The sequence below is a fragment of the Lepisma saccharinum genome, chromosome 20, assembly GCF_977018435.1.
Source record: "Lepisma saccharinum chromosome 20, izLepSacc3.1, whole genome shotgun sequence".
In the NCBI taxonomy this organism is placed as follows: domain Eukaryota; kingdom Metazoa; phylum Arthropoda; class Insecta; order Zygentoma; family Lepismatidae; genus Lepisma; species Lepisma saccharinum.
This window is the reverse complement of record NC_139248.1, coordinates 24578905-24599754: the sequence shown is the minus strand read 5'-3', so window position 1 is coordinate 24599754 and position 20850 is coordinate 24578905. Positions and strand designations below refer to the sequence as shown.

Below are 20850 nucleotides of genomic sequence, written 5' to 3'. Positions count from 1 at the left end.
TGTCCTATAATATTTCCAACACTAAAAACTCAAAATAAGCAGGCAAAAGTATAAAAAATACAAAATAGACAGGCAAAAGTACGAAAAATACAAAATAGCCAGTCAAAAGTACGATAAATATAAAATAGGCAGGAAAAAGTACGAGAAATATAAAATAGGCAGGCAAAAGTACGAAAAATACAAAATAGGTAGGAAAAAGTACGAGAAATACAAAATAGGCAGGAAAAAGTACAAAAATACAAAATAGGCACTAAAAGTGATGAATATTGACAGATTTTTCTTCACTTTGCGGGATTAGCCACTCAAAAAGCAGTTATGTTTGAAATAGGCACTACGACTAAAACAGGTAAAACAGTCACTTTAAAAATCAGTATTCGTCTCAGAAATGCCCTAAAACTGTTTTTATTCCTAGAAGCCTACATTTTCTGGAAAAAGAAAAGGCACATTAGAGCAAATCATCATCCAACTTATCTAATGTTTTTTCATGCAACAAAATTTAAAATAAATGGGGGACTATATTCTTACGAAGCAATACTACGGCAGTAATATTCGCGCAAGGATACAGACAATGCTGGTGAAAGAAATGAATGACGAAATGCTGATTGTTAGACTCATATGTTAAATAGAACGTGATTAAATTTTATTCAGTTTTAGCAATATCGTTTTAACAGTGTAGTCCTCTTAGGACTTGTTGGATCCCTATTAGAAATCCCAAATTGTCGGTGTTAATCCATCTTCGTACTCATCTACACCATAAATTTTATTATTGTATAAAGTTTTTCATAGTATAGACACTTTACTCTTAAAGTAAATAATAATAATAATAATATAATGTCGGCACGATCATCTTAAATCCAAATGGTACATCCGCCATACAGTCCAGATCTGGCGCCCTCTGATTATCACCTCTTCAGCCCTATGAAGAAGGCATTGTCTGGCCAGCACTTCTGGTCTGCTCGTGAAGTGCAACATGCTTTCGGCAGTGGTGGTAGCAGCAGCCGACAACGTTGTATGGCACTGGCATATTCAAATTGGTGTCACGGTGGGGAAAATGCATTGCCGTCGGATAGGCCTCCCCGATGGCGCAGTGGTAGCGTCGTCGCCTTGTAATCAAGGGATCCCGGGTTCGATACCCGGTGGAGGTACAAGTGGTTCGGATCCCACTTTAAACTGTAGGTCCAGTCCCGATTAGCCTTACTGTGCATAAAGTGGACTTAAGGCAACAAATCAGTGGTGGATATGTAGAAAAATAAGTAAGGAACTGTTACTGCTGCACACCTATTGTCGACTTGTTTGACCAATACATTGCTGTGAAAAAAAATCGTGGAACCGACTTATTGATTTGCCCTCGTATGGCTCTTTGAGGTATTAAATTTCATTATCGTTGTTATTCTATTTATATTTATTTAATATTATAAAAATTACATTTCAATGTTGTGAAACCTTGCACGTACCTATATACATGTCTCTGTCCTTGGCCCAATCTCTAATGTGCAATTATTTGTCTACTTAACTAAGTAATATATATAAGTTATTTCCTCAGAAACTATAAGTTCAACATAGATAAAACTCCTAGTAATAAAAGATCTACAAAATTACAGCTGATTGGAACATTTTACTGCAAGAATAGACATTTTATGCTCCAGAGTGTTGTAATTTATATTACTATAGGCATACACAGAGCATTTATTATGTGCCTGCCATCTACAGAGATGTCTCATAAGTAGCTAAGGTCGTGTTTTAGTAGAACAAGAAAAAAGTTCTGAAGTTCTCGGGTTCGAGATTCTGTCTAGACATGTGTATTCTTTGTGAGTGCCCCCTTGATCATTTGATCAATTTCATCTGATCAACACTCATCAAGGTCTGGAAAGTACACTGGGTGATTAACAGTTCGAATTAATTCTGCTGTTTGACCTAGGTTCAACGAGCTGTATTCATTGGTGCATTGCCCGACCCTGTGGCCGAGTGGTTAGCACATCGCGCTGCGACGCCAAGGGTACCGGGTTCGAATCCCGGTCGGGCTTGGTTGTTTGTGAATGTCCATTCATCAATTTCATCATTTCATCACTCATCCTCATCTTCGCAAATTAGCCAAGAGGCACAAAACGCGAAGTAAAATAAACTAAATCAAATAAATAAAAAATAAAATAATAAATAAATAATCATTGGTGCATTGTTCTGAAACAACAATACTTGCTTTCTGTTGACGAACGACATGTATCTTGGAAGCTTTTTTTTCATTTTTGTAGAAAACTGAAAATCAATTCCTACCTTGTGCTTTCGCCATTTTCGTATCGGCTGTTTGGGCTCGAGCCCATCTTGATCCTCTGATGACGACGCCTGTGCGTAAATATTGCTGAGACAGATGCCATGTTTTGTCACATTATCAAACCCGTGACCACTTGATTACAAGGCGATAACGTTACCAATGCAACATGGGGGAGTTCAGTTCCAGGAAAGGATTAGATATCAAAACTGGGAGGACAAGGCCAGTTTACCTTTTCTTGGTAAACAAAGCCTAGCATTAAGATGCCATAGTGCGGGGCAAAAAGTGGAAAGAAGTTGGGGCAACTGCCCCCTACGTCTCCCCTAATTACCGCCACTGGTCGGAAGGGGTGATTTTGCATGTAGTAGAGTGAGATTACTTTCGTAACATCTCTGGCTGTTTTGCATTAGCAGCTTTGGAGCGAGTCATAAGTCCCGGATCAACCAATCAGCAAACGAACCGCTGGGTCATCTCTACCCAGCACCTATCGCTATCCCTGTTGCTCGCGTTCTGGACTGTTGATAGGCTCACTAACTGGACTCGCGCGGTTAGCTGGTGGACCACGGGTCAGTTTTGTGTGTTTTCCTGTGTTTTTCCGATATATGAAGTGTGCCCCTTTACAGCCTCTGCTTTTAAGGTAAGGAGATTTTAGTTCTCTGAGACACGTATAGATTTTTAGTTATGAAAAGGGGCTGGGACTCGTATAATGTGACAAGTGCAAATAGCCTATAAGTGCTTACGCACCCACAATTTTAATTCCAATCAATCAATCAATCAAGTTCCACGAAAGAACAGACAGACGTTCGTATTTTTGTTATTTTGCGTCACATAGCTGCCCCTTTCGCATGATCGCAGCGACGATGATTAGATGGAATTGATGAAAAGATACTCCCAAATGAACACCCATGCTCGGGCCGGGACTTTGCTGACAACTTCGAAACTCGGCCACTGGGCAGATTGTGATTATCCAAGTTCCTGCTCGGTAGATCTTGCAGTGTGTCGAATAAGTTGTGAAAATATCTCAGATAATGACTTATGACGCAACGGAACTTGTTTCCCAGCACTGTGGACTCCACACATATTAAAATCTGAAAAATCTCGCCCCGAAAGTGAATCGTTTGTCTTTCATAACTCGTCCAACTGCGGTTGACCAATCGTGAAAGGCTGCGGCTGAAATACAGTGTTCTGTTGCGTGAACTGCGGGTATGAGATGTACGATAAATGCACTTCTGTTCATCGTTGCCAACCCAGGGTACATATCACTAACCGTGTGGATGTTGCCAGCTGAAAACCCGCAAAATGAAACTTGAGAAGCGAAAGACTGGTAAGGGGGCTAGGGAGAGATGAATACCCCCCAAAACAGAATTCAGCCCCTCTTGTAGCCCCAGATTTTTGTAGTACGGTAGATGCATTTCGACCTAATTTAAGAAAAACTATAGGTTTTCTTACATAATATTTTACATTATAAAACTTTTATTGGGCCTAGATCATGGCAGATCTCCCTGTATCAACAATGGCTACTGATAATTTAATACTGTACATGAGTCGGCCGCCACACTTGCTACAAATTTGACATGATACTGCCTGAATGGTAATAAGCAATAAATAGTAATATTTGAGATTTCACAAACGTCACAGTTATTTAGCAAATAATCCTGGACGCTGTTTTTATTGGATGCAAAACTTTTTGAATCTCTTCCCCCAGACTTAAGCCTAAGGTTTGATTCTAATCCCTCAAAATTAGACCCTAGGTCTGATTCTGCCTCCTCAAGATTAGGCCCGTTTATAATTCTTCCCCCTCAAAATTAGGGCCAGTTTAATTCTTCCCCCTAAAAATTAGGTCAAAGTTTAATTCTTCCCCCTGAAAATTAGGCCGTTTAATTCTTCCCCCTCAAAATTAGGCCCAAGTTTAATTCTGCCACCTCAAAATTATACCCAGTTTAAATCTGCTCCCTGAAAATTAGGCCCAGTTTAAATATGTCCCCTCAAAATTAGGCCCAAGTTTAATTCTGCTCCCTGAAAATTAGACCGAGTTTAATTCTGCCTCCTCAAGATTAGGCCCAAGTTTAATTCTGGCCCCCTCAAAATTTGGCCCAGTTTAATTCTGCCCCCTCAAAATTAGGTCCTAAGTTACGCCCATGCATCTTACCATTCATTTTCTGGGATGTTATAAAGGATCCCTTTCACGAAATGTTCCTTGGTTAAAAGGAAAATTTACATTAATAGATAAAAAAAAACTTCAAATTATTGATATCGGAAGTTTTTCATGCTAATTACAATCAGTTTTATTTTTATGGATAAAGTTGAACATAAACGTAATAATGTGCCTCTTACAAGTATGGAGATATAGTCATCATCCATCTTGTTTATTTCATAGAGATTGACTCGTGCCTCCACAATTGCTGTTCATATTATATCTTGTTGAAATCATTAGGGCGTCTGACCGCCAGGAGGGAGACCTGGGTTCGGTTTCGGAGGTAGATGATCTAAGGTCGGAGCATTTACGGCCTTATCCCTGCATAAAGCGGCTCTGGGGCTCACCCAACCTCAAAAATCAATGGGTACATTGGGACAACCCTGGAGGGTAAAGGCGGCCGGGGCGTGGTGTTGGTCATATCACCTTCAAATTGGCCGAGCTCGAGACTGTGTGGTTCCCTACCTATACATACATATATACTACATATGTATGTATGTATATGTGTGTGTGTGTGTGTGTGTGTACACACACACACACACACATTTTCTTTTCTTTTCTTCTCCTGCCTTATCTCTGCATAAAAGGGCAGCTCTGGAGTTCACTTATCCTAAAAAAAATTGGGTACCGGAGCGTACCCCCCTAAAATGGCCGAGATCGAGAATGTATTGAACCCCTACATCCTAAGGAAAATGAACCATGTAAAAGGTAAGAAAGGTGCTCTCCCCTGTGCTTAGCACCACGCCATGAAGGCGTATAGGGGGTGTGGGGGTAACGCCCCACACTTTCTTGATCCGGTCGTGAGTGGGGGTGATGTGATCAGCACCACGCCCCTGACCGCCTTTACCTCCCAGGGTTTCCCCCAGGTATCCATGTTATTCGACGCTGGGTGGGCGCCGGGGCCGCTTACAACGTTAGAAAAGTTCCCGGATTTGAACCGGCCGGTGATCGAACCCGGGACCTTTAGCATGGTAGTCTGACTGAGCCACCACGGTCATGTGCAACTTATAATTTATATATATATTTGCAAGGGCCTCCCCGATGGTATAGTGGTAACGTCGTCGCTTGGTGATCAAGGGGTCCCGGGTTCGATACACATTGCACAGTGGTTCGGATCGCACATTGAACTGTAGGTCCAGTCTCGATTAACCTTTCTGTGCATAAAGTGGACTTAAAACCATAATTCAATCAATCCATATATATCCAAATTCCAAATCCCCCCGCCCCCGTCCCACCAAATACATCAGCCTAGCTACGTCCCTGTTCTTCCGCATCGTTGCTGTCAGCCAAGAGTAGCAGAAAGCAACATAAAAACAAAACATGCATGGAACATCCCTAAAAACAGTTGGCAACACTGCTTCTGTTGACAAATACGTGTGGAAAAATTAAAAAATGGTTCTCGGCCGCTCGGTGACATAACGAACGGATCGCCACGGAAAGAAGGTTCCCTCGATGGAGCCACATCCTCCCAGCAGCCAATGGAGGGGACGGCAGAAAGAAAGTCCTGGCCCAGTTACCACTGTTCCTCATGCCCCCGAGTCCGCAGGAGTGATCCGTATAAAACGTTGGGGATTGCGCGAAGCACGTTTTAGTTCTCGGCTGCTACCCACGTGAGGACTGTTCCAGGAAGTAACCGGGTGAGTGCTGCACCTCTTTCTACAACTACATGTGCTGTATCTTCCAAGAGCTTTTGGCCAGATCCTCGTGTAATTACCTCACTCCCGCTGTCAAGCATTTGTACTTTTTACATCGTGTTTTACTTATCTGTCTAGATCAATTGCAGGGAAGAGTATTTTTAAGTTTTTGCTTTCAACTTCATGAACATGTAAGCTAATTGGGACTGGACCTACAGTTTGAACTGGGATCCGAACCGCTGTGCAATGTGCCTCCATCGGGTATCGAACCCGTTACCCCTTGATTACAAGGTGAGGAAGGAAAGAACAAGTTTTTTTAGTTTTCGCTTTGAGTCCATTTTACGTACGTATAGGCTAATCGGGACTAGACCTACAGCTTCAAAAGTTGTATCCGAACTATTGTGCAATGTGCCATCATCAGTTATCGAACCCGGATCCCCTTGATTACAAGGCGACGATGACAAGAACGATGTTTACTGAGATTTTAACTCCAACTTTATACACAGATAGGCTAACCGGGACTGGACCTACAGTTTAAAGTGGAATACGAACCGCTGTGCAATGTGCCTCCATCGAGTATCGAACCCGGTACCCATTGATTTCAAGGCGACTATGTTACCAGTACACCAATGGGGAGGCCCAATTGCTAGGACGAGCTTGAATGAACGTGATTGATTTAGTTTAGTTTATTTAGCTTTTCTGTCACTTTTGGCTTACCACAATGATGATGACTGGTGATAAGACGAGATGACGGATGAAGGGACAATAACAACCATACGACACAACAGGATATCCACAGGGAATTAATACTGGCTGTGAGTCCAGACGCCAGGGCCTCGCTAGACTGCAAAATGCAGTTCAGTGTATACTATCGTTGAAGGGAGCTTGCCCCTTACACCCCGAATATTGCTGCAACTTTATGTCATGACCCCTTAGCGGGGTTTGGCTGCTTGCAGCTGAAGTGTGGTACCTCGTTCGATACCCAATAGGCAGGGTTACTATATTTTGTGAAGTGTAAAAGAGAACAGCAATTTTTTTTAAAAAAAAATTAGCAAACAGTAAACACGTATATTACAATTTTAGATTAACAGATTTGTTCACGCTTTGTTACAACTTCACAGTATTTCTGACGGTTTAGTAAAACGTCGACCCCCGTGTAGGAGTGGTTAGCACAGCGCGTTACGATTCCTGAGAGTTCCGCGTTTGAATCCCGGCCTGGGCATGTGTGTTCGTTGTGAGTGTATCTTCATCGTTTCATCAGTTGTCACAATCTTTGTAACTAGTCAAAAGTGGCAGAAAAAACGACGCTAAATAACAAAAAATCAAATTAAAGCATTAGTAAAACCTCTCACAAAAAGATCGTGAGCCATGTACCAAATCTGTAACCTTACGTTTTATTTTTTGCCATTTCCATTTCATGCAAGAGCACAATAATTCAACTGCACGTTATTTGATACCACTTTTAACGGAACACAGATAAAACTTCGAGTCCCAAGATAAATCAACGCACAGGATGGCTTGTTTAGATTTCTGCTTTCGACTTATCGACCGCTATCGATAGTGCTTGCGTATCGATTCTAGCGAAGATCGTATGTGCACTTGAACTAAACTGACATCTAGCGAGCATATCGTGACTTGCTATGCTAATTTTTAAGGTTTTTAAACTTTTTGTTTAAAACCTGAACAAAGTAAAATCTTTTTTAAATAAATAGAACATGTCCTTAAAAAATATGGCGTATGGTAATCCTGGGTATACACGCATCTCATCGGAATCCAGTGGTATGCCCAGGATTTTGAAATGGGTGGGTTATGCTAACTTTTTTCTGTAGTCAACCCTCATTTTACCTTATTTTCCTGTCTCTGACGTTATTTTTTCTAGGAACTGGACCAAAGGGGGAGGGGTTATGACCCCCATTAAACCCCCCGCCTTGGGCACGCCACTGGCGGTGCGTATGCCATTTAGCTTCGGTCTCTATAAACTTACGAGTGTACAATGTGAGATCCTCTGACTTGTAGTACCAACAAATCATGAACCAACATTATGAGAATTTTGAACTAGTTTATTTTAGTACAATTTTCAAAACAAATATTTTTTTTTTATCATTTACTTGTAGTACCACATTTGATTTTGATCTATCTCTGTTATTTGGCTTGTACAAAAATTTTGATTTGTTTTGCAAAATTGACAAAAACTACAAAATTCCTGCAGTATTTACTTTATATTCTCGAAAATGCTAGTGAAGATAAATGGTAGATACCAATTTTGATTTTTATGCGTTAATCGATTTGTACAAAACTTCTAATTTGTTAGGGGTCCCGGGTTCGATACCCGGTGGAGGCACATGGCACAGTGGTTCGGATCCCACTTTAAACTGTAGGTCCAGTCCCGATTAGCCTTCCTGTGCATAAAGTGGACTTAAAACAACAAACAATCAATCTAATTTGTTGTACAAAATTGTACAAAAACATTAATATGTGCCTCTACTATTTATTTTTGAATTCTTGAAAGTGGTACTACAGCATTTACGTGTAGTACTAGTATTGTCTTTGACTTTTCTCGGTGATTTGACTCGAACAGAATTCTTGATCTGTCCAGAAAATGGTACAAAAATAGTACTAAATTCTATAATGTTGGTTTTTGATTCGTGAATGTGGTAATACAAGTAAATGGAGCTCAAGAAATGGACTTCACGACACGCCGAATGTCTAAAGAATAAGAATGAACTTGTCCCCCTGATAGGGCAACGTTGTGTAGCATTATATCGAAGAGTTCTGAGTTCGTTACGCGGTGGAGACACAAAATGATTCGGGTCCCACTTTGAACTCGACTAATGTCATGAAAGTACTGTCTGTTCTTATAGTTTATTGAAAATAATACTTACTGAAAGTGTGCGACTCACTATTCCTGTTTCTAATGTTCTTATAGTGTGTTGAATAGAGATTACATTAGACGAGACAGGCCACAGTAAAATCGAGACGAGACTCAGTTTCCGAGAATCTCGGTCTCGGTCTAATATTTTGAAAACTGTTTATCGTAATTGCAAAATTGGTTCATTAGTGTCAACTGTAAATGTGTGCGGCGTGGTTGCATACATGCAGGATACACTTTAATGCGTTGATGAAAGAAGAGATTCATTTTGTTTCTTGTATCAATGCCACACTTCACGTTCTATGTATCTACTGTCTGCAGCCCTAGTTGTTAGATGCAGAAGTTGCCCTCTTTTAAATCTCTCATATATCTGGACCCCTGAATGCTCCCAAGAATCGAACCCAGGACCTCCTTGATTACAAGGTTATAGGGTAAGTTCTTTTTACATCAAAATAGCAATCAGACACCTCGAACAAGATCCTTACCGGGGAAAATGTTGGAGGAAATTCAACGAAATCTGTACTGAATGATTGCTTTTTGCTATTTAGCGTCGCCTTTTTGCCAATTTTGGCTAATCGTGGAGATTCGGATGAGTGATGATATGATGAAGTTGATGAAGGAACACTCACAAAGAACACCCATGTCCAGGCCGGGATTCGAACCCACCACTTAGGTTGGCTATCAATACATGACGTAGACATGGGTGGAAGTGATGTGATGAGCACCAAGCTCCTGTCGCCTCTTCCTCGCCCCAGGTACCCCAGTACTTATTTGAAGCTGGATGAACCCCAGAGCCGCTCAATGCAGGGGCAAGACTGAATATTTACCACCTGAAATAACGCAAACAAGGAATCGAACCCGGGCTACTCGCTTGACAGTCACAAGCCCTACGGAGGGAACTAGCACGGACGAGCCGACTCGTGACGAGAGGGGTGTTTATAATTTGAAACGAGATAGTGGTCAGCACCACACTCCTAAATCCTTGTTGTATTGGATTATTTAACGTCCCTTTTTATGCGTTTCATTTAAATCCTGTGGCTGCAGCGCTCGAGGTGAGGAGGGATGCGGGAGGAAGGAATTCCCCCAGCTAACAATTTTTTGCAAAACACCCCCCCCCCCCCAGCTGTCTCACTGTCACCATGTTAAATCATAGGAGCATTCCTCCAGATAATCCCAACGCTCGACCAAACATCCCCCCAGCTAACACTTTAGGCGCTCCGGGGATGAATGATGATTAGACGATATAGATGAAATGGCAAGTATAACAGGAACACAAACGCCCTGTCAGAGACTCGAACTCGGATCCTCCGCAGTCGAATTTGAGTCGAGGGCGCTCAGATTACACATCCAAGAGCCTTGGAAGACCTCAGACCTAATAAAATGCCAAGCACGTCCTCGATACCGATCTTAAGTCAATCGCATCGAAGCCAAACACTATTACTACTGGACATCGCAGGTTTTTCTCGAGACCGAACAACAATGAATCATTGTAGGAAGTAAATGCTGCGTGTTGCAATCGCCGGAGTAAGGCCATTTTCTCTGTCCTAAATTCCTTAATGGCGTCTCGGTCGCAAGAATGAAGTCATTAGTTAAAGTAAGAGATTAGTGGAGAGAATGTTCACTGTGATCTTTCGTCACCGTTCAAACATGAATGCACTTCTGGAACGATATTCACTCACGTCTTCACATCACTTGGCATGTTCTTCCTGATCTTCTTTCGAATGAGGCATATTTCCCCAATAATAGCGTTTCCCCCCTCAAACAACATTATTTCAGTGTGATGTCATCATGTTCCTACAACTCCCTTATAATAATTAGCATATATGACGATGACTGAAATGAAATTACATGTGTGAAATATATAATTTTAGTTTGACATTCATTTCTCGAGGGTGACGTTCCCCCCCCCTAAAAAAAAGGTTATTGAAATTGTACCCCAGTATTTAACCTAATGCACCGACTTTCTGTTCCAACTAAGACTTCAACATCGAACTCATATGATAGCCCTAGTGGTAAAAAATAACTATTTTGTTGTGAGAATCATTATAAGTTTTCTGATTAAAATTCTTTATCTATGGCATATTTACTATAAGTTGAAAAATTATTTTTAGATGATTTTTTAAAGTTTTTTTGTCATTTTGTGAATTTTTTTGGGTCATAAGGCATTTTTTGGTAGCTTTTTGGTTAACACCACCTAGCAATCACAGAAACATTTATCTCTTATTGTAGAGGCTGCTACGAATTGAAATGATATTGCGTTTCCCTTGTCGGTCCTTCCGTCCGTCTATCGTGATAATCAGAAACTAAAATGGGCAGTAGCGTGTCCAGAGATGTCATAAGGGGCCGGGGGTAAAAGCCCCCTTCCCTCTTCCCGTGATGTACAGTATGCCACTTGCGCATGTTTTCTTCTGGCGTATGAATTCAACGGGAATTCAACCACCTCCTCTTTACGTGCTAGGATACACCCCTTACAGAAGCTGAGTCCGTTCGTTTGTCCGTATGGATCATAGGGAAAACATGAGTATGTGGTGTTTCTAAGATACACGTTGATTTGGTGTTTGAAGTTCACTTTATGCACAGTAAGGCTAATCGGGACTGGACCTACAGTTTAAAGTGGGATCCGAACCACTATGTCCCTCCACAGGATATCGAACCCGGGACCCCTTGATTACAAGGCGACGACGCTACCACTAAGATACACATGCTGAACGTTCTATATTTCAACACGAATATATATTTTATCAAGTAGTATTGTACAGTCACATACAATACGATTGCATATATATTTACTCTCATCGCCTCCATTAAATATACAGAAGAGCGTTGTTAAATTATCAAAACTACAACAACGCTACGACGCCAGGGATCCTGGGTTTGAATCTCGGTCCGGGCAAGGATGTTCGTCGTGAGTGTCCCTTCATCAATTTCATCATATCATCATTCTTCCCCACCTCCTCAATTAGCCAAAAATGGCAGGAAAGCGACGTAAGATATACTAAATCAAATACATGTCAGTTCTCAATGAACACACGGTAATTACGCGTCGTAAAACAGCTCCAGCTTGTTCAAACATCAGCTCAAGAACAAAGTGTTGGCCGGCTTTCCTGATTTCGCGACGAAAAGGGAAGAGCGAGTTATGCAAAAGTTGCCGTCAGACATCCTATGTTACCTCACTGCTTTAAGTAGGTATACATCAGAGACGGTGATGCTTCGGGCTATTGTCATGTCCTCTCCGCTATTTGCTTTCGCACCTTCCGCTTTTTAAGCTAATAGCGTAATGGAAGTGTGGATCTATCAGATGTTACTCTGAGGGGTGTTCCAAGAGGAGTGTTTCAGGAATCAGCTTTTAAGAAGTATTGTGGGAAATCGATCTAACTGGAAGTGAAAGTGAGGATGCCATCCTCGGACCTTTGGGTCATGAATCTTTTCGCCTGATAATGTCCTCGATCGTAAAAAAATGTTCTTCCGTGGTGAAAGGGAAAGGAGTGCAGAGACGTCTGGGGCCAAAAAATGAAACCTTTGTTTTATCGATTCCATAACGAGCTAGCGATAATTTGCACTCGACCGTTCGGATGTGTTTTACATATTTCACTACATTTTGCTTTCAATGTGAACTAGATTCTTCATCTTCTTCTCCTCCTTTCCTTCTTCTTCTCCTCCTTTTCTTCTTCTTCTCCTCATTTTCTTCTTCTTCTCTTTTTCTTCTCATCTTCCTTTTCTTCTTCTTGTCTTCTCCTCCTCCTTCTCTACTTCTTCTTCTTCCTCTTCTTCTTCCTCTTGCATGTCTGGATAACAAAAGTACGTTATGCAACTCCAAAAATCGATCGGTGAATTGGTTTTCCTAAAATTCTTCTTCCTTTCGGCCTGTAATTTGAGGTAAACGGCTATCTGGCATCCTCAGAACGTGTAGATTCCACTTTAATTGGTATTTTATAAAATTTCTTCCATCATTTCTTCGACCATCCATTTATTTCGAATTTCTTCACTTATAAATTTGTCTCGCAAGGTAACTTCACTTAAATACAGCAAAAAACATCATCTCTGAACAATTTATTCTTGTTTTATCATCTTGACGAAGAGTCAAATATTCGCTACCATGTAGAAATTTTGGAATTATGTTATGGTATTTAATTTGATTTTCTTTCCTAATTTGTTTTCCAATTTTTTTTTTTCAAAATTCCATTTTAATCTGTTATCTGTTCTTGTTAATGTTCTCCTTTTTATATCATTGCTCTGTTTTCTATTCTTGCACCTTTTTCACTTACTTCCTTGTATCAATTTCCTTCAATTTTATCTATCTCCTGTTTTTCTTCAGCTTTTCTAGTTTTCTGTCACTCTCTCTCTCTACTTCTTTAAACATCTCCCATTATTCTCATTTCTCTTGTTTTTCTATTCTGTTAATCTTTGTATTTTCTTTAATTTTATCTCGTTCTCTCTCTCTCTCTCTCTCTCTCTCTCTCTCTCTCTCTCTCACACACACACACACACACACACATTCTAGCTCTCTCTTTCTCTCTATCTCCCCATCTCTCTCGCACACACAGTGCAACACTCCAAGCGATGCAGTACCCTCACCCAAACCTTTGATCTGAATTGTTCAGTCACCAGCAATACACCTACATCCAGAAATACTCGCTTCTCTACAATGTGTGTTATGTGTGTTGCCTAACTCTCGGGGTATAGCGGGACTCCCTGTTGAAAAGTTGCTAATGAAGATGATCCATCGCCGTACAGTTAGACAACATGCATAACGCTTTACAGAGAAGCGAGTAATTCAGGATCTATGTGTTCCATTTTTATTGCCGCTGACTGTACCTCTTGTACCGTCCTCATATAATTTGACAGACATACAACAATGCTGCCGTTAAAAAAAATCTCGTTTTTAGTAGCTAAACGCAATTATTTTGATAACATCATCTCCCCATCCAAAATTGATTGATTGGTTTACTTTATTTTACTTCTTTTTTTATGCCACTTTTCGCTAATTTGCGAAGATGGGGATGATACCTCGGATTTTTAGGTTCTAAAAAGTGTACTTTTAGGTTCATAAAATAGGCTCTAAAAATCCTAAAATAGGCTCTAAAAATCCTAAAATAGGCTCTAAAAATCCTAAAATAGGTTCGAAAAATCTTAAGATAAGCTCGAAATTTCCTAAAATAGGCTCTAAAAATCCTAAAATAGGCTCTAAAAATTCTAAAATAGGCTCGAGAAATCCTAAAATAGGTTCGAAAAATCTTAAGATAGGCTCGAAAAATCCTAAAATAGGCTCTAAATATCAAAAAATAGGTTCGAAAAATCTTAAGATAGGCTCGAAAAATCCTAAAGTAGGTTCAAAAAACTTAAAATAGTTCGAAATTCCTGAAAAATGCTGATTAGGTATAGTCACCGGCAATGAAAATTGGACACCTTTATCCCGAAATACGCACTCTCTTGCACAACGTTATGTGTGTTGCCTAACCCTACGGCTATTGGAAATTTGCTATTAAAATCCACTCTTCGGCGTATAGTTACGCAACAATCTTTTTTTCATGTTATCAACAGTCAAACTCTGCAATTGTGTCTGTGAGGATCATGTTATGTGCTGAAAATAATCTTTCAACAAAAACATAGTTAGTGGTGCAAACTTCAATGCTGAAATGTTAGTTTGCAAGGCGTGAATGCCACAAAGCACCGAAGTGACGCGAAAGTGAGCAAGACCACACGGATCAGACCACTTTGGATTGCACACAGTGGCACCAGACATTTTGCTTTGTTGAGAGCTTTGAAAAACCACCATGGACTTGGAGGAAGGGAAATCGACAGAGTGTACGTTTCAAACACGTTCGTCATTGAATTTTTTCGTGACAAAACAAAAAAAATGCCTGTGTGTGACATAAAAATCTTGTAAAATCTTTAAAAATATATAAAAACCTTTAAAAAGGCTTGATTTAGGCGCATAAACCAAAAATAGGTTCTAACAAGCAAAATAGGTTTTTTAGGCACAATAAGACTTCATCAGTTGTTGCATTTTTTTTTAACGAAACGCTGACACAACATATTTTTTCTTACATACCTGTAAAGGGAAAAAAATGGATTGAAAACTTACGAACGATGAAATTGATGAATAGACACTCACAAACATCCATGCCCAGGCCGAGATTCGAACCCGGGACCCCTGGCATCGTAGCGAGATGTGCTAACCACTCCGCCACGTGGGCGGCTAACCAAAATAATCCAAACCACCGTATACCTATTATACATCCACTTTGACTGTGGTCCTGGAAAACTTTATAAGGAAGTAAAAACTGCTTAAAACGAGTGCAAAACGATGAGTAGTGAGTTGGTCTTTTAAGTCCACTTTATGCACAGTAAGGCTAATCGGGACTGGACCTATAGTTTAAGTGGGATACGAACCACTGTGTACCTCCACCGGGTATCGAACCCGGGACCCCTTGATTACAAGGCTACAACGCTACCACTGCGCTATCGGGGAGACGAAGTGCAAAACGATGAAATGAGGCATAGAGCTTATCTATTCATTCCTGAATTGATACTTTTAAAAGTATTAGAAACTATCCTGAAAGAAGCAATTCAATTTACTCAAAATGATTTTGTGGATGTAGCTTTTTTAATTGGCAATATTAGGTTATTAAAATTTCATTTTAAAAATTAAGAGCTCTCTGGTCTGTCTTAAAATGGAATGGAGGTTGAATGTTGTGCTCCCCAATCGAAAACGAACCTGTGCACTACACACACTTCGCAAGTTCTTTAAAACTCTCGCATCCCCTTCCTTAAGTGTTGTTCTCTACCACTATCTTTCCACGTCTAACCTCTCTCTATCATTTGTATTAAATTTTCGTATTTTTCTCTTTCTTCGTTTTCTTCCCTCTATTCCTCTCTACATCTGCATTTCTCTCTCGTTCTAAAATCTCTCTATTAACTCTCAAGTTTTGTCTCATTCCTCTCTCTTTCCTTTTCTGATCATTTTCTTGCTCTTCCTTCTCTCTCTCCCTTTCTTTCTCCTACTTTCGCTTTCCCCCTCCCTTTCTCCCTCTTACACCTCTCTCTGTCTCGTTTTCTTTCTTCTTTCTCGCCTTTTCTCTTTCTCTCTCAAATCCCCTCTCTATCGCTCTCTCTCTCTCTGTCTCTCTCATTGTCTCTTTCTCATTCAAGCTAATATTCTTTCTCTCTCGTTCTTTATTTCGCTCGCTCTCCTCTATTTTTCTCTCTGCACATTTTCTATGTTCCTTTTCTCTTTTCTAAAGTTCACCATTTTCTCTTGTGTTTTCATATGCGTTTTCTTTTCTCTTCACCTTATTTACAATTTTCTCTGTCCATCTTCCTTGCTATTTAGCGTTACACTCATAGAAAACGAATTTTTCTTTATGACAATGCATACCCATGGCTAGGCTTACCATACGTCCGGACTTAGCCCGGACAGTCCTGGTTTTTTAGAGCTGTCCGGGGTGATGTTCGGGATTGCAAAATGTCCGGGGTTTTGAGAATCTGAACATGAAAATAGCTACCGGTATAGAATTTCACGACCAAAATTTATGACTGGCAAGGATCGATTATACCTTTTCTGATTTACAAGAGAGTGCACAAGTTATTAATGCAATTGTAAAAGATGCCGTAAATATTGATGACCTATTTGATGAACAAGGTAATTCAAAACCAAAAGGTAGGTTGTGGTTCAAGTTCTGAAAAAGTACCAGATACTATTGAAGAGAAGTGGCAAGCAATTTTTAAGGTGTTTCAAAAGACTAATATTTCACGTAACAACATTTCTAAAAAGGTTGAGTTTGCTATGTCTTTGCCTGAAACATCTGCTCCAGATGAGAGAGTATTTTCAATTATGGGGAATATTTGGTCTGCAGAAAGCGGAAGACTTCAAGTATCAACTGTTAAACATCTTCTGAAAGTTAAAATTAATTCAGAACTTTCATGTTGTGAATTTTATGATGTTATTAAAACAAGCAAGCCATTTCTGAAAAAAGTCATGTGTAGTGAAAAGTGCAACTGAGTCAACTACATAGAACAGAGAGGTTTCCTAAACATCAGAAAATTGATTATTCAATTAAACATTTGAAAATTAATTGATTGATTATAGAAAATAATGTTAATATTTTTTTGTACAATTTATAGTTTAATGTTCCAATAAAATGTTAAGGCTTTTAAGTCATTTCAATTTAATTTGGTAAAAGAAACCTGAAATTCAGCAGTAACGAGGTGATCGCGAATATGTCCTGGGTTGGACCAAAAGATAATATGATAAGCCTATCCATGGCTATATCTCAATCCTGCCATCTCGGTGACCGAATAGATTGAGCCATTAAGTCACGATTAGGCTTGTATGTTCCTTTCTCTTCATCAATTTTCATCAACTTATTCATTGTCATTGTTGCGATTAAACAAATTCGACATAAGGCGACGTTTTGACTGCAATACTTCTTCATATTCTCCCAACCTCCGTGGCGTAGTGGTTAGCACAGTGAGCTATGATGCCATGGGCAGGGTTGTTATAGGTCCAGGAATTATATATAAATTCAATTCCGGTTCGGGATAGAAAATCGGCAGGCGTAAATGGGTTCTGGACCGTAAAGAATCTTTTTATAATTAAGGTATTTCAATTCGGTCCAGGAACCCTTCTTTCCAGACTAATTAAAATACGGTCCACGTTCGGTGTTGAAGCGAAACAATACTCAACTTGGACCGAACTTAAATTGTGTGAGAAAAAAGGTTTCGGTCCTGTTACGGAACCCAATACAACATATTAGAATCTATAGGTTCTCTGGACCTTCAACAACCCTGGGCAGGGGTCGCGAGTTCGAATCCCGGCCTGGCAATGGTTGTTCTTTGCGAGCGCCCCTTCATCAATTTCATCATATCATCACCAACTGTCGCGATTAGCCAGAAGAGGCAGAAAATCGACGCTACACAACACAAGTGGCTCCAAAAATTAGAGCACAACATTCTATAAATTCGTTATTTTCCGAGGTTATTAAAAAATGATACCCCGCGGAAGATATTCGTTTCGGAACATTGCGAAAGTGAAAGTGAAAATGTGACATCGTTACTCTTCTCTGCCAGGTACGAACCGTCCCTCATTCAGGATTTCGGAGGTATGATTACCTACACGAAAACCGTACGCGTCATGCACCGGGATTACATGATGCTTCCCACTCTGGGCGAAATTATATATACGTATAGACATACGTTAACCATTGCGAAAAAGGGGGACAGCGAATGTAAGAAAAAAGTCAGAGGCATTAGCAATAAGAAAGAGAAAAAAATCAGCTTGATATTTGGGTCCACGGGTTCTATCCCGGTGGAAGTACAGTCACCAGCAATAAAAAAGTGACACCAGGATCCTGCTATTAAATTTGCTATTAAAATCTACTCGTCGCCGTGAAGTTAGGCAACACACATAGCGCCTTGCAGGCAAGCAAGTATTTCAGAATCCAGGTGTCCCATTTTTACTGCCGGTGAGTGTACGTGGTGGCTCGGATCCCACTTATTGACCACCGTGGCAGTACGAGGTCATGGATTCAAGGTTCGAGTCACTGGTAAGACATTTCTCTGAATTATTGGTTGATTTGGTGTTACAAGTCCACTTTATGCACAGTAAGGCTAAACGGGACTGGACGTACAGTTTAAAGTGGGATCCGAACTACTATGTACCTCCTCCGGGTATCGAACCCGGGACCTCTTGATTACGACGCTACCACTGCGCCATCGGGGAGGCCCTTTCTCTGAATGAGTAATACTGATACACGAGAGATGGGGGGAAAGTGACAAAGGAATATACTGAATAGGGGTTTAAGAAACTTTAAACTGTAGGTCCAGTGCCGATTATTAACCTATATACTCATTCTTTGATTGATTTTCTTGTTATTTAGCGTCGACTTTCTTCCCGTTTTGACTAACCGCGACGATGAGTGATGATATGATTAAATTGATGAAGAGACACTCATGCCCAGGCCGGGATTGAAACCGAGACGCCTGGCGTCGTAGCGCGCTGTAGCTGTTGACTAGTGGCGTCGTCAGAGGGGAGCCAGGTGGGGCATGAGCCCACTGACATTGAATCTTGCCCCTTCACCAGAGTTCCCGAAAACCGAGAAAAAATGCATAGCAAATGCTATTGTAACACAAATATGAACTTTTTATGGCATTGACGTAACGAAATATCTCTTTCTTGTAAATCAAGTCCGCCATTATGACTCCGAACTGAATTTATTGAACGCGTGGAGAAGCTTGCCAAAAATATGTAACAGCATGTTTTACAATGTTACATCACTCGACTGACGTCACGGACAAGCACCAATACATGACAATCCTCAGAGGTGACCGTGTGCCATTACCTAATAACGTTTCACCGCCTCGGCAATAAAGAAAAATGGCGCTGGTTTTTCCAGTTCGCTCTAAAACGCACATTCACAGACAAGGTTAGCAAAAAAACAGATTGCGAAATTGAAGAAGAAAAAAAAAAATTTGCTCATGTTGTGACACAACTGTTATGAAGAGTCTCTGGTTAGGTGCCAAAAGAAGGGTAGTATACTGTGTGTGTGTGTGTGTGTATATATATATATATATATATATGAATAATGTTATACGTGTGAGAATATTCAGTCATTACGTGTAGGTGAAAGTGTCGCTGGAACACGTGGACCGTCGAGATACGTTATGCCCTAACTCGCTCATTCGTCGCCTGGGTATAAGTTGTTTAATATCATACTGAGAAACTCTTGTTAGAATTTCCCACGCGTTCGAGATCCTGTTCGAACCGGTGCGATGGAGTTTCGATCTGGCTGAGCTAGGGTGGAACCTGTTCTATCCAATGCAGGAACAACATTGTAGCTCCTTGTGTGTTACGCCCACATGTGATTCAATAATGCGACGTTTAAAATGTTAAAAATAAAAGTAACATCTTTGTCATATTATTGTTTTGATGCAATTCTGTCGAATGGTTATTGACTACCCTGAAAGTTCTTCCAATTGCTAGGACAAGTTAATTGTTTATTATAATGATAATATTCATTCATTCATTCAGTATTTTCTGCCCAGGCGCAGGTCCAGGCTTGCGTGTGGAACTCCCACGCAAGGACCACGTGTTCATTTGTACCATTAACACCCGCTGATTTCTGGTGCTGGCAATATTGTTGCCCGACAATACTCTTTCTCGCTTTACAGTATGTTTGGCAACATGTGGTGGACCCAACGCTCATTGTTTCGTCCCGCCAACAACGTTTGGTACCTTCTGACTCGAAAATGCCCGATCTCAGACGAAGAAAATTCAACTGATCGCTGATTCGCTGTTTCCCAGCCGCCAGTTGGAGATGCGTTCAGTATAGTATCATATCATGCAACGATGTCTGTGATAATAAGCATGCGCGCAGTGGGTCACCCAGAATAGCCAGGAGTTGTTCGTAAATTTGTCATCGGTAGGGAACAAAACCTCAGTTCATTCCTTTAAACAGCGTTTGTCGCGAACCTATAGTGTAAATTGTCTACAGTTGTAAATCCAGTAGGAAAACTCAGTTGCTCAGCCAGCCTGTCAAAGCGTGACGAGTCGTTTTCATATTCAAATTAGAACTAAGAATTTTCCACATTTCCGTGGCGGAGTGGATAGCACAGCATGCTACAACGTAACGGGTCGTGAGTTTGAATCCCGGCATGGATGCTCTTTGTGAGTGTCCCTTCATGAATTTCATGTCGTCACACATCCTCATAATCGCAATTAGCCAAAAGTGGCAGAAAAGCGAAATCAGATAAAAAGCAAATCATGCAAATCAATCAATCAAATGCAGGGTTGTTAAAGGTCCAGGAATTTTTAATAAATTCAATTCCGGTCCAGGAGAGAAAATCAGCAAGCGTAAATGGGTTCTGGACCGTAAAGAACCTTTTTATC

At 40.5% G+C, this 20850-nt stretch overlaps 1 protein-coding gene across 2 annotated transcripts in view; it reads left to right on the top strand.

Moving 5' to 3' along the window:
• The window catches only part of LOC146003821 (acyl-CoA Delta-9 desaturase-like), a 127706-nt gene that overhangs the window by 63089 nt on the left and 43767 nt on the right, over nucleotides 1-20850 (top strand). The window contains exon 1 of one of the 2 annotated variants that reach the window (XM_083142243.1): nucleotides 6020-6097. The exons of the other annotated variant lie outside the window; for it this stretch is intronic. The gene's annotated coding sequence lies outside the window, so the exon portion shown is untranslated. Of the gene's footprint in view, nucleotides 1-6019; nucleotides 6098-20850 lie in introns of those variants that run through there. 2 annotated transcript variants of the gene reach the window in all.